The sequence below is a fragment of the Chelonia mydas genome, chromosome 4 (genome assembly GCF_015237465.2).
Source record: "Chelonia mydas isolate rCheMyd1 chromosome 4, rCheMyd1.pri.v2, whole genome shotgun sequence".
Taxonomy (NCBI): Eukaryota; Metazoa; Chordata; order Testudines; family Cheloniidae; genus Chelonia; species Chelonia mydas.
Window position 1 is genome coordinate 70469139 of NC_057852.1, and position 19397 is coordinate 70488535.

Consider the following 19397-nt stretch of genomic DNA (forward strand, 5'->3'; position numbering starts at 1 on the left):
TTTTTTTCCCTCCTGCTGATAATAGCTCATCTTAACTAATTAGCCTCTCACAGTTTGTATGGTAACTTCCAACTTATCTGTATATATATATCTTACTATATGTTCCATTCTATGCATCCGATGAAGTGAGCTGTAGCTCATGAAAGCTTATGCTCTAATAAATTTGTTAGTCTCTAAGGTGCCACAAGTACTCCTGTTCTTTTTAAGGGGGAAAAGTTTCCCCAGGGGTGGAGTGTTGAGTTGGATCACCTGGCAGCTGATTTTTGAGCAGCCAGATACCAGGGTTATTGGAGGGGCTCAACGCGGGGGCTGGTTGAATCAGGGAGGCTTTGAAGCAGCATTTTGACAATGAGCTCCAGTAATGTGTTTCTGTAATGCATTCAGGCAGGCATTGTTTACATGCCACCTTGAATGACCCTTGTAATGATTGCTGCCTGAGCATTAATTGTAGTCTGCAAATGTGCCGACTGCCACGGTGAATGAATTTTTGCAGCAACCACTCCGTTTAGGACACAAATAAAGAATCGTATTTCTAAGAGTAAATTTTTATTAAACAGCAGTACACAGATTTCCATTTCTTATAAGGGACATGACACTGAGGAGCACTCTCTCAAATGAGGCTCTCATAGCTGTGTGTAAGTCCAGCTGTCATTATGGAACATATCACTAGGGGTGGAGTGCAAGGGGTACTGCGATGGGCCAGGAACATGAGAGGAATGTGTGTGGGGAATTTGGGGAAGGCATGGAACGTAATTCTGTATGGACTGCAGCAGAGAGAGTCGAGCATGGATGTGTTCTGACTGTAGCACAACCAGGGACCTCAGCATCTCTGTTTGGTCCTTGTGGTGGTGTATGCACACCCCATTCCCCTTTGGAGTGGATCGTGGGTGTGGTGACACCATGGTTACAGTTTACCAGACTGTCTCCTGGGACTCAGGACAGTGCAGGTCAATGGCCAGAATCAAAGTGGCTGCCCTCGAGTGCAGGGCCGCGTGGCCCAGCAGCCAGAGTCCATTCAGTGGCCCTTGAGTGCAGGGCTTCAGTATGCCTGCTTCAGCTCCTTGATCTTAGTACGGCTCTGTTGCATGTCCCTTCCATACCCCTTCTCCTCCATGCCGCGAGCAGTCTGCTCATAGATATCAAGGTTCCTATGGCTGGATCGGAGCTGCGACTGCACAGCCCCCTCTCCCCACAGACCCAACAATTCTGCTGTACTCCAGGCAGGAGCAATTTGCTGTGGAAAGCCGGTACGGTCAGCTGGGAAGATGCTATATGAACGCTCCCTGTCGAGCAAACAGGAAGTGGAATGGCGAAAATTCCTGGAGCTTTAAAGGGGGAGGGGCACATGCCTGTGTACCTGGCTGCAGGGCAGTGGAGTTGAAACTGCTGACCAGAGCGGTCATGATGGGCATTGTGGGACAACTTCTGGAGGCCACTTAGGGCAACATAAGCAAACACAGTGTCTACACTGACACTGTGTTGCTCTAACTTTGTCGCAAAAAAGCTCTATGCTTCTCATTGAGGTGGTTTTATTATGCTGGCATAGCAGGAGAGTTAAATCGGTGTGAGTAACATTGCAGTATGTACACCTCCATTGTTTGGTGATGAAAGCTGACTATTGTCGACAAAAGTGTGTAGTGTAGACAAGACCACAGTCTAGTGCTCTAACCCCCGGGCAGGGCAGAGCAAGGAGCAGTCTTTAGTCCAAAGCCTGCTGGCTAGGGCAGATAGCAAATATAGTCAGGTGCTCTGGCCCTCCGGGCGGGGCAGAACAAGGAGCAGCTTTTAGCCCAAACCTCTTGGCTAAGGCAGACTGCTCTCAATACAGTCTAGGGCCCACAGCCCTCTGGCTGGGGCAAGCCACAGGTAAGGAGCAGGTTTTCCTGTCTATGGTGAGTAGGCTGCCATCCCAGGGATGGAGATCACAGCAGGGGGACCCGGGCCCACCCTATTCCACAAGGTCCCGGCCAGGGCCCTGACAGTGGTGGGTAGTCCCGCCACTGGGTCAGCAGGGATCCTACCGAAATATGGTGACTCATCTGTCAGCAACATAAATGGACTAATGTCTAGTTCCCCTGGGCTACTTCCTACCACCCCTCCTTAGCGTGGCTCTGTAGTCTGTGGGTCCTCAGTCTCATTGGGGTAAACAGCAGATGGCAGTCTGAGCAACTCTTCACTGCAGTCAGTCTCTGCTGGGGGCAAGGTGCTGCACAGCTTGGTCCCTGGTCCAGAGTTCCTCAGTGAGGCAGAGATATCTGACTTCTGGTGTGGGGGGTGAGCAGGCATGGCTCCACCCACCTAGGGCCATGAAGTGGTTCCTTCCAATTAGGCTTGGAGTGAGGCCGCTCTGCTTCACTATAGCTACCTATTAGACCACCTGGTCCTCAGAGGACTTTATTACACCTGCCCTCCCCAGCAGCCTTCTGCTCCTCCCTGGCCTGGCCTATCCTGTCCTGTAAACACAAATAGCCTTTAAGAACCAATGAGACAGCAACATTACTGTTCCGGAGGCTAATATTTTTGAAATGAGACTTGAATTGATGCAAGTTTTATCCTGGGTACTAGACTCAGCTAGGTTTGTCCACTAAGTGCATGCACTTTTTCTCTCTCTCCTTTCCATTTGTATGCTACAAAGTGGTAAAAAAGCTAGATATTTTGTGACTTTGGTGAATGCCTCTATTTTTATGATGCACAATTCATTAATTCCTTCATTTGATTTACTTCAAATTACAGGTCTGGAAAAATTCTCCCTCAACTCTAGACCTCACCTACCAATTTCAAGGCCAATGGAACTTTAATGTGCATTTTAGGGAGGTGTTGGAAAGTAGTGGAAGGAAAGGGTGCAGAATAATTGAGTTTATAATGGAATCTGAATTGCAACCATATGGTATAAAGCTACTATCACCAAGCCATAATTCTGTATACCTCAACACAACTTCTTAAAAAAGATCTCCAATTTCCATTATTTATTATTTAAGCAACTTCTGTGTGTAACCCTTCTGCCAGGCAAAGCCAGCAGCAACCAGGGGCAGGTTCAATATCTAGGGGTTCCTTTCCATTAATACAACACAGAACCAGCTTGAGCCCCCACCCAGTAACCTGGGAAAATTATACAAAACCCCTGGGCGCCTCTGAGAGGCAATACTTCCCCACTCGCAAGCACAAAGTGAATACAAAGAGGGAAGTAACTCGGTGTTAATTTGGGAAAATACTGCAAACAGGATTCATAAACACAAACCATGAGCAAAAGATCCACCACCCAGGTAAGTTGGGCAGTGTCCTTTTCCCTTCAGGTTCTAAGGTGCATCAACCCAAAAGTCCCTTTAACGTGCTCATCCCTTCTCTGCACCCCGCTCACAGTTGCTGTCCTTGGTCAGTGCAGACCCAGAGTTCAGAGGTGCATCTCCCACCCTGGGTGGAGATAAGGAGGCACCTTACTCGCTCCGTAGCCCCTCTCCGCCAGCCGCCCCGCCGACTGCTCACTCTGTCTCTCTGCCAGCTGCTCGCTCGCTGTGCCGCCTGGCTGCCTCGCCAGCCGCTCATCCTGCTCGCCACCTCACCAGCGCTCATTTGCCAACCGACTGTCAATCACCTTCTGCAGCCATCTGCCTCTCTGCTGTGACCTCTGCACATCAGTCTCTTAGTGATTTTCAGCTCTTTGCAGACTGGGCAGAAACACTTCCCCATCTCAAGTGATTTCAGCTCTCAGTGATTGTCTGCCCTGCGCAGAACACAGTCCCACACAGAACTGACTTTTAGCTCTGATTGAGCATTTAAAATAACAAAGAAGAAGTTCCTAATGAAGCCCATTTAGCTCTTTCTTTAAACAGTGGGGAGGAACTGGTTAAACCAGTCCAGGGAGGACCCTTGGTGAGGGTGTACGGCCTTCTAGCTGGGACACCTGTCCCCATCCCTCTTACTTTCACAGGGCCCTGGCTTAATGAGGTCCTTTCAGCTGAAGATGAGCCCCCTCCTTTGGGACAGGTTAAGCACAGTCGAATTACAACATTTTAGTAACAGCATTTCACTACCCCTGCATTCAGTACTAAAGTGATTTGTACCCAACACCAACCAAAATTGATTACTTTGATGCTGCTCTATGTGCGGAATATCTAAGCAGAGCAGGAGAAAACTGTATTTACATAAACATACCCAAAGTCTCTCCCCCTCCTAGTTAGTGGTCAGGGAAGCCTTCATTCAGACCTTATTTACATCCTCCTCCGAGCCGAGAATTTGTCGACCCAGCAAATCACGCTCCAGATTATACCAACTACATGAGTTCTCCTCAAAGTGTCTGAGGAAACCCACTCTGGCTGCCACAAGCCTGTGAGCTAAGTGTATCACTTCCTCACTAACCACTCCAGGTGCATCATCGGTTAGCCTGTTTACTGGCCTTATAACCCTGTCACACCTATTGAGAGTGGGCAGTGAGGACTTCTTCTGGTGCTCGGTTCCCTTGAGAGTATCCCCTCTATTGGCACAGGCCCCTGCATCTCTTGCTCTGGTACTGGGATGTCCAGGGTGGCAGGGACACCTTCCACTTCTATGTCCCCTCTGTCCAACAACCTAGATATGTCAGCACAGGCCTGTTTTTCTTCCAGGAGTTTTGGGAATGTTGGTGGGACAAGTTCATTATCCCAGGCTGGTCTCATTGTTGACTGGGGCTTGCCAGTAACAGGCCTAAATGCTTCAGCCATGGGGTTTAGAGCTGAAGAAGTGGAGCTCTCCCCAAGCTCAGCTGATGGAGTCTGGTATCTGCTCTCCATTCTAGGATACTCCATAGTAGTGTCCTCCTCTTCAGATTCACTCTCAGATGTGCTAAATAAGCGTGGATTAGCCCCACTGGGCCCACTGCATGTGCTGGGTTGTGGATTTGGTCCAGCACCAGCCAAAATTGATTACTTTGACACTGATCTATATGCTCAATATCTAAGCAGAGCAGGAGCAAACTGTATTTACATAAACACACCCAAAGTCTCTCCCCCTCCCAACTAATTGTCAGGGAAGCCTTCATCCAGACCCTACTTACATGGGCATGAACCTAGAATATGTACATGGTTTCAGCACCTGAAATAAATGTCTTCACATCCAGGAACAAGAACCCATATAGCTCTGTGGACAGAGATGACCAACCTACTCACTCTTTGGACACATACCTCACTCTTAAATAGTCTGGGTCCTATGTATGAACTATATCCTGACACTAGAAAGATTCTTTTGTACTTGAACAATGGACATAGTATTAATTTCCAGAGAAAGAGAATGCAAATCAGTTTTCCATTTATCCTGAATGGAAAATATGAGTTATTCAGTTCACATTTTAAAGGTAATCGATTTTGAAACAGCTTTATTATTAGCAATGCCATGGAAAGAATTTCACAGCATTATCCAAAGAGCTGATCAACTCAAGCAACCATAAAACTCTGCCTTCAGTACGGCAGTTAATGAACTAATCTCTATCCTATTGCTTTCCTTTATCTTTCTTAATCTCCTCTTCTCAAAAATCTTCACCACCCCTCTCTCTCTCTTCTATTTTTCTGCTATTCTTCACTCATTTTCCATCTCCCATCTTTCTCCTCTGGTTGTTCATCTACTTCTGTGCTTCCTTCTTTTTATTATACTTCAGAATCTCCTTCCCATCTGCTAAGTATTCTTATTTCCCTAAATTTCTAAGAAAGTGGGAAAGAAATTCTGTTGCTGAATTTACATGAGCAATGCTGTAATCTAGTCATCCTGCTGTACTGTTGCTGTTGAGAAGATATTTTTGGACTTAGTTTCACTTGAAATTGGATTAATATTAGTAAATGCAACAGTAAGTCAGTCTTTCAGCAGAAGGCTATAAACCCGGGGTGGGCAAACTTTTTGGCCCGAGGGCCACATTGGGGTTGCGAAACTGTATGGAAGGCCGGGTAGGGAAGGCTGTGCCTCCCCAAAGAGCCTGTCCCCATGCCCCCTATCCGCCCCCTCCCACCCCCTATCCAAACCCCCCTGCTCCCCATCCCCTGACTGTCCCCCGGAGCCCCCTGCCCCTTATCCAACTCCCCGCACTCACCATGCCGCTCAGAGCGGCAGGAGCTTGCAGCCACGCCGCTGCGCACTGCCCAGCAGGAGCGGAGGTCCAGGCAGCTGGCGGCACGGCGAGCTGAGGCTGCCGGGGGGGGGGGGTGTCAGGGAGAAGGACAGCAGGGGAGGGGCCGGGGGCTAGCCTCCCTGGCCGGGAGCTCAGGGGCCGGACAGGACTGTCCCATGGGCCGTAGTTTGCCTACCTCTGCTATAAACAGTACCGCAGAGGATTCAGATCAGAAACACCACTTTCATTTGTTCAGCCAGAAACAACAAACTTCCCTCCTCTAATACCATGCTGAAGTTTAATGCAGCTACCTGGTATGTGATTTGTTTAAAGAAACTATATTCTTAGATTGAAAATACATGGTGCACTATGTTACGTTAAAATGTCTTCGTTTCTCCACTCCCAGTTCCAGATCCCAGACACCAGGTTGTTATCTCCCACGGCTAGTGACTCAGGATATGAGCCCACACTGCTCTGAGTCATCAGAGCCTTTGTTCTGGCTGGGTCTTAAATTTCTAATCAGATTGTATTTTTCTTTTTCTTGTGCTGCACCAAAGAGAATGCATGAGCATCCCTCCAGCAGGAACACTGCTAGTCCTCTCATACATAGCTGCACACCACAGCAATATCTTGCAGCTGGCAAGGCTGCATAAGGCATTCCAGGAATCATACCAGTGCTCCCTATTCTCTTTGGAAGATCTGTTTGGTGGTGATGCAAGCTTCATCTTCATGGGCAGCAGGTATAATAGGCCAGGGGCTAAGCCTTCCCTGGCACAGCTGCCGCCGCCGCGCCACCAGACACCTGGGACGCAGTGGCCCTGCCCCTTCTCCGAAGCCCCCACCGTCTGCTGTTGTCTGTCTGCTGCGTCTAGCTGCGTCCCTCCTCCTCAGGGGTGGGGGAGTGAGGAAGGAATGTGGTGAACCAGCAGTGGGCGGGAGGATCTGGTGTGGGAGTGAGGCCTGGTGGCTCGCTCGGCCATGTGTTGGGGCTGGCCAGACGTGGGAGGAGGCTGGCTGGGCACACCTGACCGGTAGCTCGGCCCAGCACAGTGTGGCTTGGCACAGCGCTCAGGGGAAGGGACGAGGTGGGCAGCGGCTTGGCCTGGCCTTATCGGAAATGTTTGGGAGGTGGCTCGGCTTGGCGTGGCCAGCGACTTGGCCCAGCTCAGCCCATCCAGGGGGCAGCTCGGCGTGTCCGGGAGGCCGCTCGGCCTGGCGCTCAACCTGTCTGGGGGGCAGACAGGGCTGGCCTTACCATGAGGTGAACTGAGGCGGCCGCTTCAGATGCCAGACTGTGAGGGGACGCCACTAGGACCCAGAGTTCAGAAAATTGTGTCTGCTGCTGGTCCATATGTATTCTCTCTGCTCTAGATGCACAGAGATGGTGGAGTGCTGTGCTGGAGGAAGGAGGGCACAAGAGACATAACAGGCAGGGAGGAGAAAAGGTGAGAGGGAATAACAGAAAGCAGCAGGAGTTGCAGGGAGAGAGAGGAGGAGGAGGAGCCTCTTATGTACCTCTCTAGCACCCCCAGAAGCCTGGACTGATTACCACCAGCTTCTCAGGGAGCTTCCTGTTTCCTGCTGCTTCCCTGAACCCACTTGAGGAGAACAGGCAGTCAACTGAAGTAGTAGGAGCCAGTTAGGCCCTTTAAGACTCTGATATCTTCCCTCACTCAGGCCCTGCTACCAGCCTGCTTATTTGTCCCCTTCAATTGAAAGTGTTGAGAGCCACTATAACTGGCACAGAACAGCAGTCATGAGTGAGCGAAGAAAACGCCCGTCTGGGGCAGCATTCAGAAAAAGAAAGAAAGCAAAGTAAGCTTTTCTATGTAAGCAGGAAAGAGCTCTCCTGAGATACATAGACACAAATGTTCACGGTGAGCCTTCCAGCCCCAGTGAGGATGTGAGTGGTGAGGACATGCCTGATCTTCCAGTTAGAGTGCAGGTGACCTGGCAGCTACTGCAACATCCATATCTCCATCTCAAATGGATGTAATTATGCACATTCCTGAAGAAAAGTGTAGATCAGTGAAGAATGTGGTGGAGGCGCAAGAAACCGCTGCTGCTGAGTTTAGTTCCTTAAGTCTAGATGATCCAGGACTGTGGACCCACTTGAGCAGTAGCCTGAGGGACTTCCTTGTACTGCATGGGCCACAGCAAGTGAAAAACTTCATGTTCCCCAAAGACGATGAAAATAGAAGTTTCCATCCAACACATTACTGGCATGAAATCCCCAATGGTGACTAAGTGGAGAGGCCATGGCTTGTGTACTCAAAAACCCAGAATGCTGCACACTGTTTTTGGTGCAAACTCTTCCAGTCTAATGTTCCAGCCACATTGGGTTCTACAGGAACAAAGGACTGGAAAAATCTGGCTAGAAATCTGGCATGCCATGAGAAGGCAGCAAATCACCAGAGAGCATTCCATAGGTGGAAAGAGCTTGAGATGAGACTAAGGTTAAAGGCCACCATAGATGATCAGCATAAGAGAAGATTGCATCAGAGTCTCTTTACTGGCAAAATGTTCTGAAAAGGCTCATTGCCATTGTGAGAATGCTTGCTACCCAAAACCTAGCACTGTGTGGCACTTCAGATCAGTTGTATGTGCCAAACAATGGAAACTTCCTTAAAATTGTGGAGCTGATGGCTGAGTTTGATGCTGTTCTCCAGGAGCATCTAAGAATAGTCACCACGCAAGAAATGTACACACACCACTACCTTGGAAAAACCATTCAAAATGATATCATACAGTTACTGGCAACAAAAGTCAAACAGAAGTTTGTGGCAGATCTGAAGTCAGCAAGATATTACTCTGTTATTCTGGATGGCACACCTGACATCAGCCATACTGCACAAATGACTTTAATGGTGCATTTTGTACCAACAACAGAACCTAATGAAAATGTCCCTGCAATGGTGACTGTCAGAGAACATTTTCTAGAATGTATTGACATTGATGATACTACAGGAGCTGGTATGACAGATGTGCTTCTTAAAAAGCTGGAAGATACGGGAATTGCGATAGCTGATATGAGAGGTCAGGGCTATGATAATGGTGCCAACATGAGAGGAAAGAACATAGGAGTGCAGATACGGATCCGAGACTTCAACCCTCGAGCTTTTTTTGTCCCATGCAGTTCTCATTCATTGAGCTTGGTGGTCAGTGATGCAGCATTAGCTTGTAGTGAAGCTGCTGAATTTTTTAATGTAATTCAAAGCATCTATGTATTTTTCTCTTCATCAACTCATCGATGGCAAATTTTGAAGCAACATCTGGGAACATCCTCTCTGACACTGAAACCACTTAGTGCCATACGATGGGAAAATCGAGTGGAGGCCATAAAGCCTATCAAACACCAAATTGGGAAGATAGATGATGCCATAGTTGCCATTATGGAGGATAATGCTATGACAGGAACTGTTCGTGGGAGAACAGTGGCAGAGGGAAATGGAATCACCAGAAACATACATAACTTCAAATTTCTGTGTGGCTTAGTGTTGTGGCATGACATACTGTTTGAAATAAGTGTTGTAAGCAAGGGACTCCAAGGTGTTGACCTTGATATATCTGGAGCAATGGAACAACTGGGCAAAGCAAAGTCATACCTACAGTCTTACCGGTCAGATGAGGGATTTCAAAACGTTCTGAAGAGTGCACAGAAATTGGCAGAGGAACTTCACATTGAAGCTATTTTCCCACCCATTCAGGAACACAAGAGTCACCAAAGAAGACAACATTTTGATTATGAGGTATGGGATAATCCCATAAGAGACCCCAAACAACAATTCAAAGTTGAATTCTTTAACCAGGTGCTAGACTGTGCAATACAGTCAGTTGAAGAACGTTTCATGCAGCTCAAGGAACACAGCAGTATATTTGGGATGTTTTATGATATTCCCAAACTCCTTCACTATACCTGAAGAAGACCTACACCAGCAATGCAGGGCACTAGAGACAGTGTTGACACATGATGACATGTGCGATATTGATGCGAATGATTTAGGTGATGAACTGAAAGCCCTTTCAAGATACATTTCAGCAGGATCAACTCCAAAGGCTGTTTTGGAATATATGTGCACAAATAAGATGACCACCCTCTTTCCAAATGCTTTTGTTGCTCTGCGCATTCTTCTAACACTTCCTGTAACAGTTGCCAGTGGAGAACGCAATTTCTCCAAGCTGAAGTTAATAAAAACTCATCTACACTCCACAATGACACAGGAGAGGCTGGTAGGCCTTGCAACCATCTCAATAGAGTATGAGCTGGCCCAGTCTGTGGACCTTCAGGAATCAGTTCAAATCTTTGCAGCCAAGAAGACACGGAAAGTACTACTTTGATTATTCAAGCAGATAAAAATGCCAGTGTTTACTATGCAGACAAGAAAAGTTACATTTGCTGTTCAAGCATTTGAAAGTTAAGTGTTACTTAAAATTTTTGAACAAGGCATTTTAAGTTGTTAGTTCTCCTTTATTGGAGTAGGTAGCAGAGCAGTACCATGAGAGGAGTAGAACAGGAAGAAGGCAGAATTGAGGCCTTTCAAAGTTTTGGCAGCGAAGGGGCATGGGGGCGTCATTTGAGCTCCCTGCCTCAGGTGCCAAAAAGTTGTGGGCCAGCCCTGGGGGCAGGTTGACCTGGCATGACTGGCTTGGGGGTGGGGGCGGCTTGGCTCTGCATGGCTGGTACTCTGGAGGGGGGCGCCCTTAGGGCTCCTCCTGTTACGGGGGGCAGGGTTGGGGCTCCGGCATGCAGGGGTGGGCGGTGGCTCAGGTGGAATGGATGCAGTCAGTGGGCTAGCTTCCCCAAAGCAGGGGTTCACTCATTGCCCATGTTCATCTTCCCTTTGCATCTGAGGCATAGGCTATACTTGAAAGTTTTCCTGCGATAGCTATACTGGAAAAGCCTCCCTGTGTAAATGCAAAGTGCTTTTGCCAGGATAGTTTATTCTGCTTCCCCAAGGGAAATAAACTCTGTTGGCAAAGGCACTTTTATGCTGGTATAACCATCTACACTAGGGCATTTGCCAGCAATGAAATGTTACAAAAAAGCAAGAAATCACACCCCAAATAGATACTGGCAAAAGTTTCCAGGGTAGTTTTCGCTTGAGAAAATCATTGCCATACTGATCTGCAGTTCCTATTAGAGCAGAAAGCCAAGCTTGCAAAAAGCATCACAAACTGCAAATATTAAGTTTATCCAAAGGCTGTGTCAGCCTGTGTTAAATCCCTTCTGCACACCCCACTGCATCAGACTATGGCCTTACCTACACTAGGAAGGGTTTGCTGGTAGCTATACTGGCAATCCCTCCTAATGGAGACAGCATATGCTGACAGAAGGAGTTCTTCTGGCAACATAGTAACATACCACCTCCCCAAAAGTTATTAGCTAAGATGACAGAAGCACTTTTCAGTCAGCATAGTTGTGGCTACGTAGGGGAAGTGGGGGGGGGGGGGGGTTGGGAGACAGCTATGTCAGTTAAGAGGGTTGATTTTTTTCACACTTCTCATAGCTATACGAGCAAAACTTTGTAGTGTAGACTAAACCTAAATCTTTCCCTGTTGCTGTCCAGTTGCCCAGTGTATGGCTTCATGAGCCAATGAAGCAGAGGCTAGATGAGGTCTCTGAGAATCATCCCCACCTATGTGACTGTGCAGGTCTGGGGAAAATTTCCTGCTTGCATCTTTTCAAAGAGTCCAGTATTCCTAAAGATGCAAGTGTCGTGCACCTTCTCTTACCACCCTACATTAACATCCCCAGTGATTCACAAGTGCCTGAATAACTAGTGCTCTGAGGAGCCCCACCTGGGTCCTTCCTCACCAGGATTTTTGAGATCCAGGGAGATCATGGACAACTTGGACCAAAGAACTGGAGCAGCTTGGCTGGGTCCCTGGTTGATAATCCTCCGACTCACCCTGGTCTCAAAAAGGGGCAGCCCTGGGGTCAGGAACAAGGAGGACCCATGGAGAAGGTCTATCCAGAGGTTGAGGGGAGGTTCCAATACCAACAACCAGGTACAGGATGGTTTTTTTTTATGAACCCATTTGTGGAATGCAGTTATGGGCAAGTCTGGACTGCCAATGCTCGAGCATGATGGCCTGGAGCAATTAAACTAACCACTCTAGTCAAAGTAAATGGGATAGAAGTAACGGGCCTTGTGGACTCAAGGTGTAGCCAAACCCATGTAAGAGACTCCATGGTACCAACTCCAGGACCACCCTGGGGCACCATCTACTTAAAGTGTGGGCAAAGGGATGTAAAGCCATATTCTCACACCCAAATTCAGCTCACTGTGGGGGAACATACGAGACCCCTTATGGTCAGCCTGGCTGCATCTCTTGCCTACCGAGTCATCATTGGCTAAGGCTAGGAATATTTTGGGGACCTTCTGAGAGAGTTCTTGTGATTCTCCTAGAATATGAAGCCCCACCACCTGGGTTCTCTCAGCTGACTGCTTGGGAAGTTTCAAGTGTAGGAGACATTGCCAAGCTGGAAGAATGGAGTTCTAAGCAGCTAGATGCATCTTTAGAACCCCAGTCCCATCCATTGTTGAGGATCACCCCCATGCCCTAATTGAAAATCTTGGCTAGGTTCTCCAACTGAAGAGCAAAAGAAAGATGAGACCTTGAGCTGGGTCTGTGCAATGTTGTTAATGGGGAGAGAGTGGACAGCCATCAAGCTGAGGTACTCCCCTATTTTGAAATTCAGGGCAAGTGGTGGTACTGTTTAGAGAAAGACTGCCAAACAGGGGAGGTCCAAACCCAGCTCCTGGTTCCCTGACCTTACCATAGAGAAATATTGTGTTTGGCCCATGCCATACCATTTGCTGGGCACCTGGGCAAGGAACAAAACCCTAGCTTGGATTCTGACCATTTTTTCTGGATGTGATTGAAGGAGGTTTTGAACTTCTGTGCCTCTTGGAGCCTCAACTAACAGCACCCTGAAGAGTGTTGAAGGCACCACTGGTTCATCTCCCATGGGGTGACATACCACTTGAGGGTTGGAATGGATGTGGTCAGGCCACTCAAGAAGTGTATGGCCAGGTATTGATATATCTTGGTAATCGTGGATTACACTACCAGATATCCCGAGGCTGTATCATTATGTTCCATGAAAGCCAAAGCTACTGCAACTGAGCTATGAGAACTGTGTTGACTACTGAGATTAAGTCCCTCTGAATCTCTGTCTACCATCCCCAAGCTGAACAGGTTGGTAGAACATTTCGATCGGACTCTAAAAGTCTTGTTAAAAACAATAGTTGTCACACATACCTGTCACTGGGACCAACTACTTCCCATCTTCGGTGCAGGAGGTGCTGAAGTTATCTACAAGCTTCTCCCCGAAGTGCTGTATGGGAGACAACAATGGGGGATTCTGGTCTTAATACAAAAAATATGGAGGAACTGACAGTGTGGTGCAGTACATCCTCACCCTTCAGGAGAGAAGAGGCTTTATGCACCTTTGACAGGTAGAATCTCCTAAATGCACAGAACACCTAAGAAATGATGTATAATAAAGGGGCCCGCCTTAAGTGTTTCAAGTCTGGAATTAAGTATTCTTGTTGCTTCCTAGCTCATAGTCAAAATCATTGGACCATTGGCAGAGTCCTTATGAGATTATCTGCTAGGTGGCGCCAGTGAATCATGAAATCAGGCAGCCAGACAAAAGGAAAGACAAACAAGTTTACCATGTCAATTTTTTAAAGCTGTGGTAGGGGCTGGAGGGTCTATTTATTGCTCTCTGGCCTTTGGAACTGGAGTTAGGGCCACAGATGTCCAACGTCTTAGTCCCCAGGAGGGTCTGTGTTGGGGACAGTTTCAAGCCAGAGCAGAGGTTCCAAGACCAACAGCTGATTGTTGCCTTCTAAACACTATTTTCTACCCAGCCTGGGTAGCCATCTTACTTCCCACAATATCCAGACTGAGCCTGGACTCTGGGAAAACCAGTGGGTACTCCCCTGAAGATGACGAAGGCTATGAAGCAAGAATTACAATCTATGCTGGACACTGGGGTAATTGAGGAATCCTATAGTGACTGATGAAGTCCAATTATGTTGGTCCCTAAACTGGATAAGACCACCTGACTTTGCATCTGCTTCAGAAAAGTCAATGCCTCATCAAAATTTGATGTGCATTCCAGGCTGCACATTGACGAGCTACTGGATCAGCTGGGCATGGCCAAATATATTACCACCAAAGAGTACAGGCAAATTCTACTCATGCCAGAGTCTAGAGAAAAAATGGCCTTTGCCACCTGTTTCATCCTCTATCAGTTATTTGGATTACACAGGGCTCCAGCAACATTTCAAGCTCTAACGGACCAATAGTAGTTATGCCTCCACTTATAGCATGTCATGTCAAGATCTATAGCCAGAGCTGGGAGGACCAGCTGAAGCAGGGAGCTGCTATACTTTGGTTGCTTGAAGAGGCCAAATTAACAACAAACCTCACCAAATGCTGCATAAGCAAAGATGAGATGACCTACCTGGGGTATACCTTGGGGAAGAGCCAGGTGCAACCTCTAGTGGACAAAGTCCAGGCTTGAAGGACTGCCCCACTGCCACTTCACAGAAGCAGATGTGGAGGTTTCTGGGACTGGTGGGATACTACATTTGTTTGTACTGGGATACTCATCTATTGCAGTCCCTCTCACTGATCTGCTCAAAGACAGTAGCCCAAAATGATTCACTGGACGGAAGCCTGTGAGAAAACCTTTCAGATTCTGAAGGCTCTCATTGGCAGAGAGCCTGATTTATCCAAGAAATGTCTCCTGCAGACTGATGCCTCTGATATAGGAGTAGGGACCAGCTTTTTCCAGATGATCAATGGCGACGAACATGCTGTCCTCTACCTCAGTCAAAAATTGTTCCCAAGTGAAAAGGACTGTTCTGTGATTGAAAGAAAAAAAAGGACTTAGCCAGTATAATGGGCCATGGAGGAATTCAGATGTTACTTCCTTGGTAATAAATTAACCCTGGTTACAGATCATGCCCCACATTGATGGTGCTATGCTATGAAGGATGCCAAGCCCCAAATCATGAGGTGGTACCTGACTCTCCTGTCCTTCTCATTCTGTGTCCAGCACAGGGCTGGAAGTGTTCCCAAAACTGCAGATTATTTTTTCTCAGGGTGGAGGGGAAGTGAGGCCCCACACTGACAACAAGAGGGTTAAGGAAAGCCTGTCTACCCCAGTGATCCCCTCCCTGCTACACCTGCAGCCAATGTCAGGTGTGGGGAGGAGAGCTAAAAGAAGAAGAACTAGCTCAGTTTGAGATTGACCAGGAAGAAAGGTAGAGCACTGCTTCTCTTGATGGCAGAGAGGCCTGGTTGCAGCCTGGAGATGGAACTAGCTTGGCAGCTGGATCTGCCCTCCCAAAAGGGATGACCAGACCTTGGGAGGGGAGTCAGCAAAAGCCCAGACTGTTTGGGAGACAAGCCCTTAATAGATGGGTGGGGCTCCACTGCAAGTCCAGTTTTTTTGTTTTTGGTGATCCTTTCACAGTTTTAGCATCAGAGTAATTGGTTGAACATAGTGATCTTCTGCACCAGTAACTCTATAGTTTGCAATGGAAGTAGATTTTTCTTATTTTAGAATATGAAGATACCAAGTGAATGAGCCCCTAGGCCCACTATCCAAATATGATAGTTGCACCTTCAGAACTGTCTGGCTAATGCACCCTTAGGGTATGTTTACACTGCAATTAGATACCTATGGCTGGCCCATGCCTGCTGGCTCAGGCTCAGTCATGGGGCTTGGGCCAAAGGGCTGTTTAATTGCAGTGTAGACATTCAGGCTGGGGCTGCAGCCCGAGCTCACAGGCTCCTAGAGCCAGGGTTCCAGCCAGAGCTTGAATGTCTACATTGCAATTAAATAGCCCCTTAGCATGAGTGTCTACTTGCTGTGTAGACATACCTTTTGGAGCTGCAGCTGTGCTGGCCAAGGTAGGAAAGCTACCTGTGCATAGCAGAGGAGTGGTGTGCTGGTTGGCAGGTGTGAGGGAGAAGGAAAGGAATGCTGGTGGGAGGAGCTGCAGAACCAGACTGGGAAGCTGCTTCTGTGGAAAGAATGAATTACGGAAATAGTTTGAGCATAGCGGCCTTTGACCTTAAGGAACATGTTGGGAGTAAAGTACAAGTCAATACATTTGTAATTGAAATCAACAGGATTTAAGCATGGGTTTAAGTTAAGCAGTTTGTCGAATCAGGCCTATATTCCAAAGGGTGTAAAATAATTGAAATAAACCACTTTTCAGATCTGGACTTCTCTGTTGGTATTTTAAATTCAACATGTGTGACTTTAGGGCAGCAAGAGACCTAATCTGCATCATTTCAGGTAGTGCTATAATCCAGTGTGAGGAGTTTACACAGAAACACCAAGATTTAGACAAAGAGGCTTTACGCTGCCCAGCAGAAGGATTTTGGCCTTAACTCCTCTTTCAGGTATTGGCACATCCACTCTAGTTTATCCCTTGAGGCTGTGCTCCACACAGGGAATAATACTAGGATTCTGGTGATTGAGCAAATCCTTAACATGCTCACACATAACCCCGAAAGTTAACAGCGTCAAACAGTAGGGGGACATGCAAACCTCCACCTGTACAGAGCGCCAAGCTCAAACCAGAGAATGGAGAGAGATTTTTAAGATGCTCTGAAGAGATCAACTAATTAGCCCAATCAAATCACACACACTAACCTGTTGTATAGACATGCCAAACACAAGCACTTTCTCCTTATTTATTATTGTGGTAACCTCTAGAGGTCCTAGTTGGGAATGAAGGCCACATTGTGCTAGGCACTGTACACACAACGAAAGGACACTCGCTACCACAAAGAGGTTAGACACAGGTTATGTCTACATTGCGAATGAAGGTGAGATTGTAGTATGGTTAGGCATATCTGTGCTAGTGTTAATCTAGCTGGCACAGATAACAGTGGTAGTGGGGACAAAGCAGCATGGCTTAGCTGCCCCAGTACAAGCCCACAGGTGACTCTGCATACAGACTTGGGGTCTGTGTTGCTGCATCTTCACTGCCATAGTTACCCATGTTATGCCTACCTGTACTTCAATCACACTATCATTTGTAGTGTAGATGTACCCATAGAAACAGCATCTTCACTGGACACAGACATAAAACCATGTATTAACTCAGCATTGTACCAAGGCCTGCCTTAGGACCTATGGGAAGCCAAGCAAGGGCAGGACTCCAACCTGTTGCTGGGTGTGAGCATGGAATTGGGTCATGTGTTTCCTCTCCTCTGAATCTCTAATGCTAGGGCAGTGGGTGGGGCTAGCAAGAAATCTGGTGGTGAATTTTGTTGGCAGGGAAGTCGTGCAGATTAAAAACAACCAACCTGGCAGGACACACATCCTGACATCCTCTTCTGTTAATTAGCGATGGTTATGGGAACAATTCAAAGGAGCAGGACAGACTGGTTTACTCTTTCAGGGAGGAGGCTAAAAAGATGCTTTGAAAATGCATTGTAGAGTGCAGTGGTTCTGCCTGTTGCATGGTTAAATTGAAAGATGCATATTCATAGCATTCCTTCATAATCCCCACATTTACAGCCCTGTCCATCCGGCTCCTTTGAAAACATCAGCAGCACCATAGCACAACTGATTCCTGCCATTCTCTCTATTTTCCTGTAATTTTTTAAAAGAGTTATATATATTCCCATTTTAGGCCAGGTGAATCAACTGTAGCTGATGCTCCTGGGTATTCAGATGTTTCCTTCTGACCAGTAAGATGTTCTCACTCTGGCACAATGCTTTTCTCTATGTACTTCTCTCTGTCTCTACCTCTCCCCACGCTTTTTTTTAACCCCTCTCCCTTCTGCCTCCATTCTGTTTTCTTCAGTTTTCTCCCCACTCTACTCCCCCTGCTTCCCCAGTCTATCTCTTTTCCCCACTTCATGTGTGCCCTGTTACTGTCAGTTCTCTTACTACAATGCACCTTTTACTTTACCCTGCCCTCCCTCTTCCCTCTGTGTTTCTGTTCCCATCCCATTTTCTGTCCCTTTGATCCCTGTTGACTTTCCTAGTCAGTCACTTTTTCCTCTTGTCCCCCATAATCTCCCAGCAAACACTTTTACTGTCTCTTTCTGTGTCCCTCCTGCTCTCCATACTTCCCTTGCCTTCCCCACCACAGTAGGTTCACCTATTTTTCCTATCTCAACTGCTCCTTTTGCTCTCTCCTGCACTGTTTTTCCTTACTGTTTACATCTGTTCTGTTCTCCTTTCTTCACCTGTCTCATCCCTTGCTCCTCATTCTCAATCTTTTCCATTAGCTATGCTGTGGCTATCCTTTGGTATAGTGATAGCAGTAAGAATGTTACATGAGTGTTTCCCTGTTTCCCCCTCTCCATTCGGATTGTTTTACACTCACATGCTACATCTCTTCTTAGACTGTAAGCTCTTCAGGGACTGTCTCTAACTTGTGTTTGTACAGCACTTAGCACAATGGGGACCTAATCCTGTGCAGGTCCTCTAAGGCTCTTTCTTAATGTAAATAATGTACAGCATTGTTACTTTGAGCAGTCACCAGCTAGCACCAGAAATATGAAGCTAATGCAATGCAGGGATAGAGACCATCTTTTTGTGTTGTGTCTAGCACTGTAAAATAGGGTCCTGGTCTATGACTAGGGCTCCTAGGGACTACACTAACACAAATATAATTATTTATACGCTCTGGTTTACCGCTGTATTATGAGGGTAGGACTGCTTTGTCCCAGACTCTGCACATACTAGGAAGGGATCCTCAGAACAAGTAATTAAATGGGAAAAGAGCTGTATATAAAACTTTTGTAATGGAACATGTTGGTATGTCTGGGCTGAGTTTCAATTTACCCTGTGTCATGCTTTGGGTAAGTTTCAGGTGCTGGTGAGAGATTTATAGACTTGTAGTTTTTCATGATTTTGATGAGTTTGGCAGAGGCCTTTGGAGTGGAAAATACTCTGTTTTGCACAACTGAGTTTGTGGTCTTTTAAGACCACAACTGAAAGAAGTTAATGTTTAATAGATTATAGGTCTGTTTGTACTAGCTAAAAATATCACACCCTTTTAGACTCTCTCTTGTTTCCTGCAAGTGTCTTGCACCTTCTCTTACCACCCTACGTTAACATCCCCAGTGATTCACAAGTGCCTGAATAACCATTGAAAAGTAGTTATTGGAAAATAGGTTCACTCTGACTAAAGATCACCAAGCCCTTGCATATCAAGGAACCAACCCAAAGAAGTGGGTTTTAAAATATAAGCTCTTTGGGGCAGGAGCTGTCTCATGTGTCTTGCATAGTGCTCAGCACATTGGTGGTACTTAAATCATAAATAGTAACACT

The 19397-nt window shown here is 47.0% G+C and overlaps 1 long non-coding RNA gene across 2 annotated transcripts in view; it reads right to left on the reverse strand.

Moving 5' to 3' along the window:
- The window catches only part of LOC122465476, a 51263-nt gene that overhangs the window by 10954 nt on the left and 20912 nt on the right, over window positions 1-19397 (reverse strand). The window contains exon 2 of one of the 2 annotated variants that reach the window (XR_006290374.1): window positions 13337-13412. This is a non-coding gene — a long non-coding RNA (uncharacterized LOC122465476). Of the gene's footprint in view, window positions 1-3256; window positions 3288-13336; window positions 13413-19397 lie in introns of those variants that run through there. The other variant, XR_006290375.1, reaches the window with a different exon arrangement.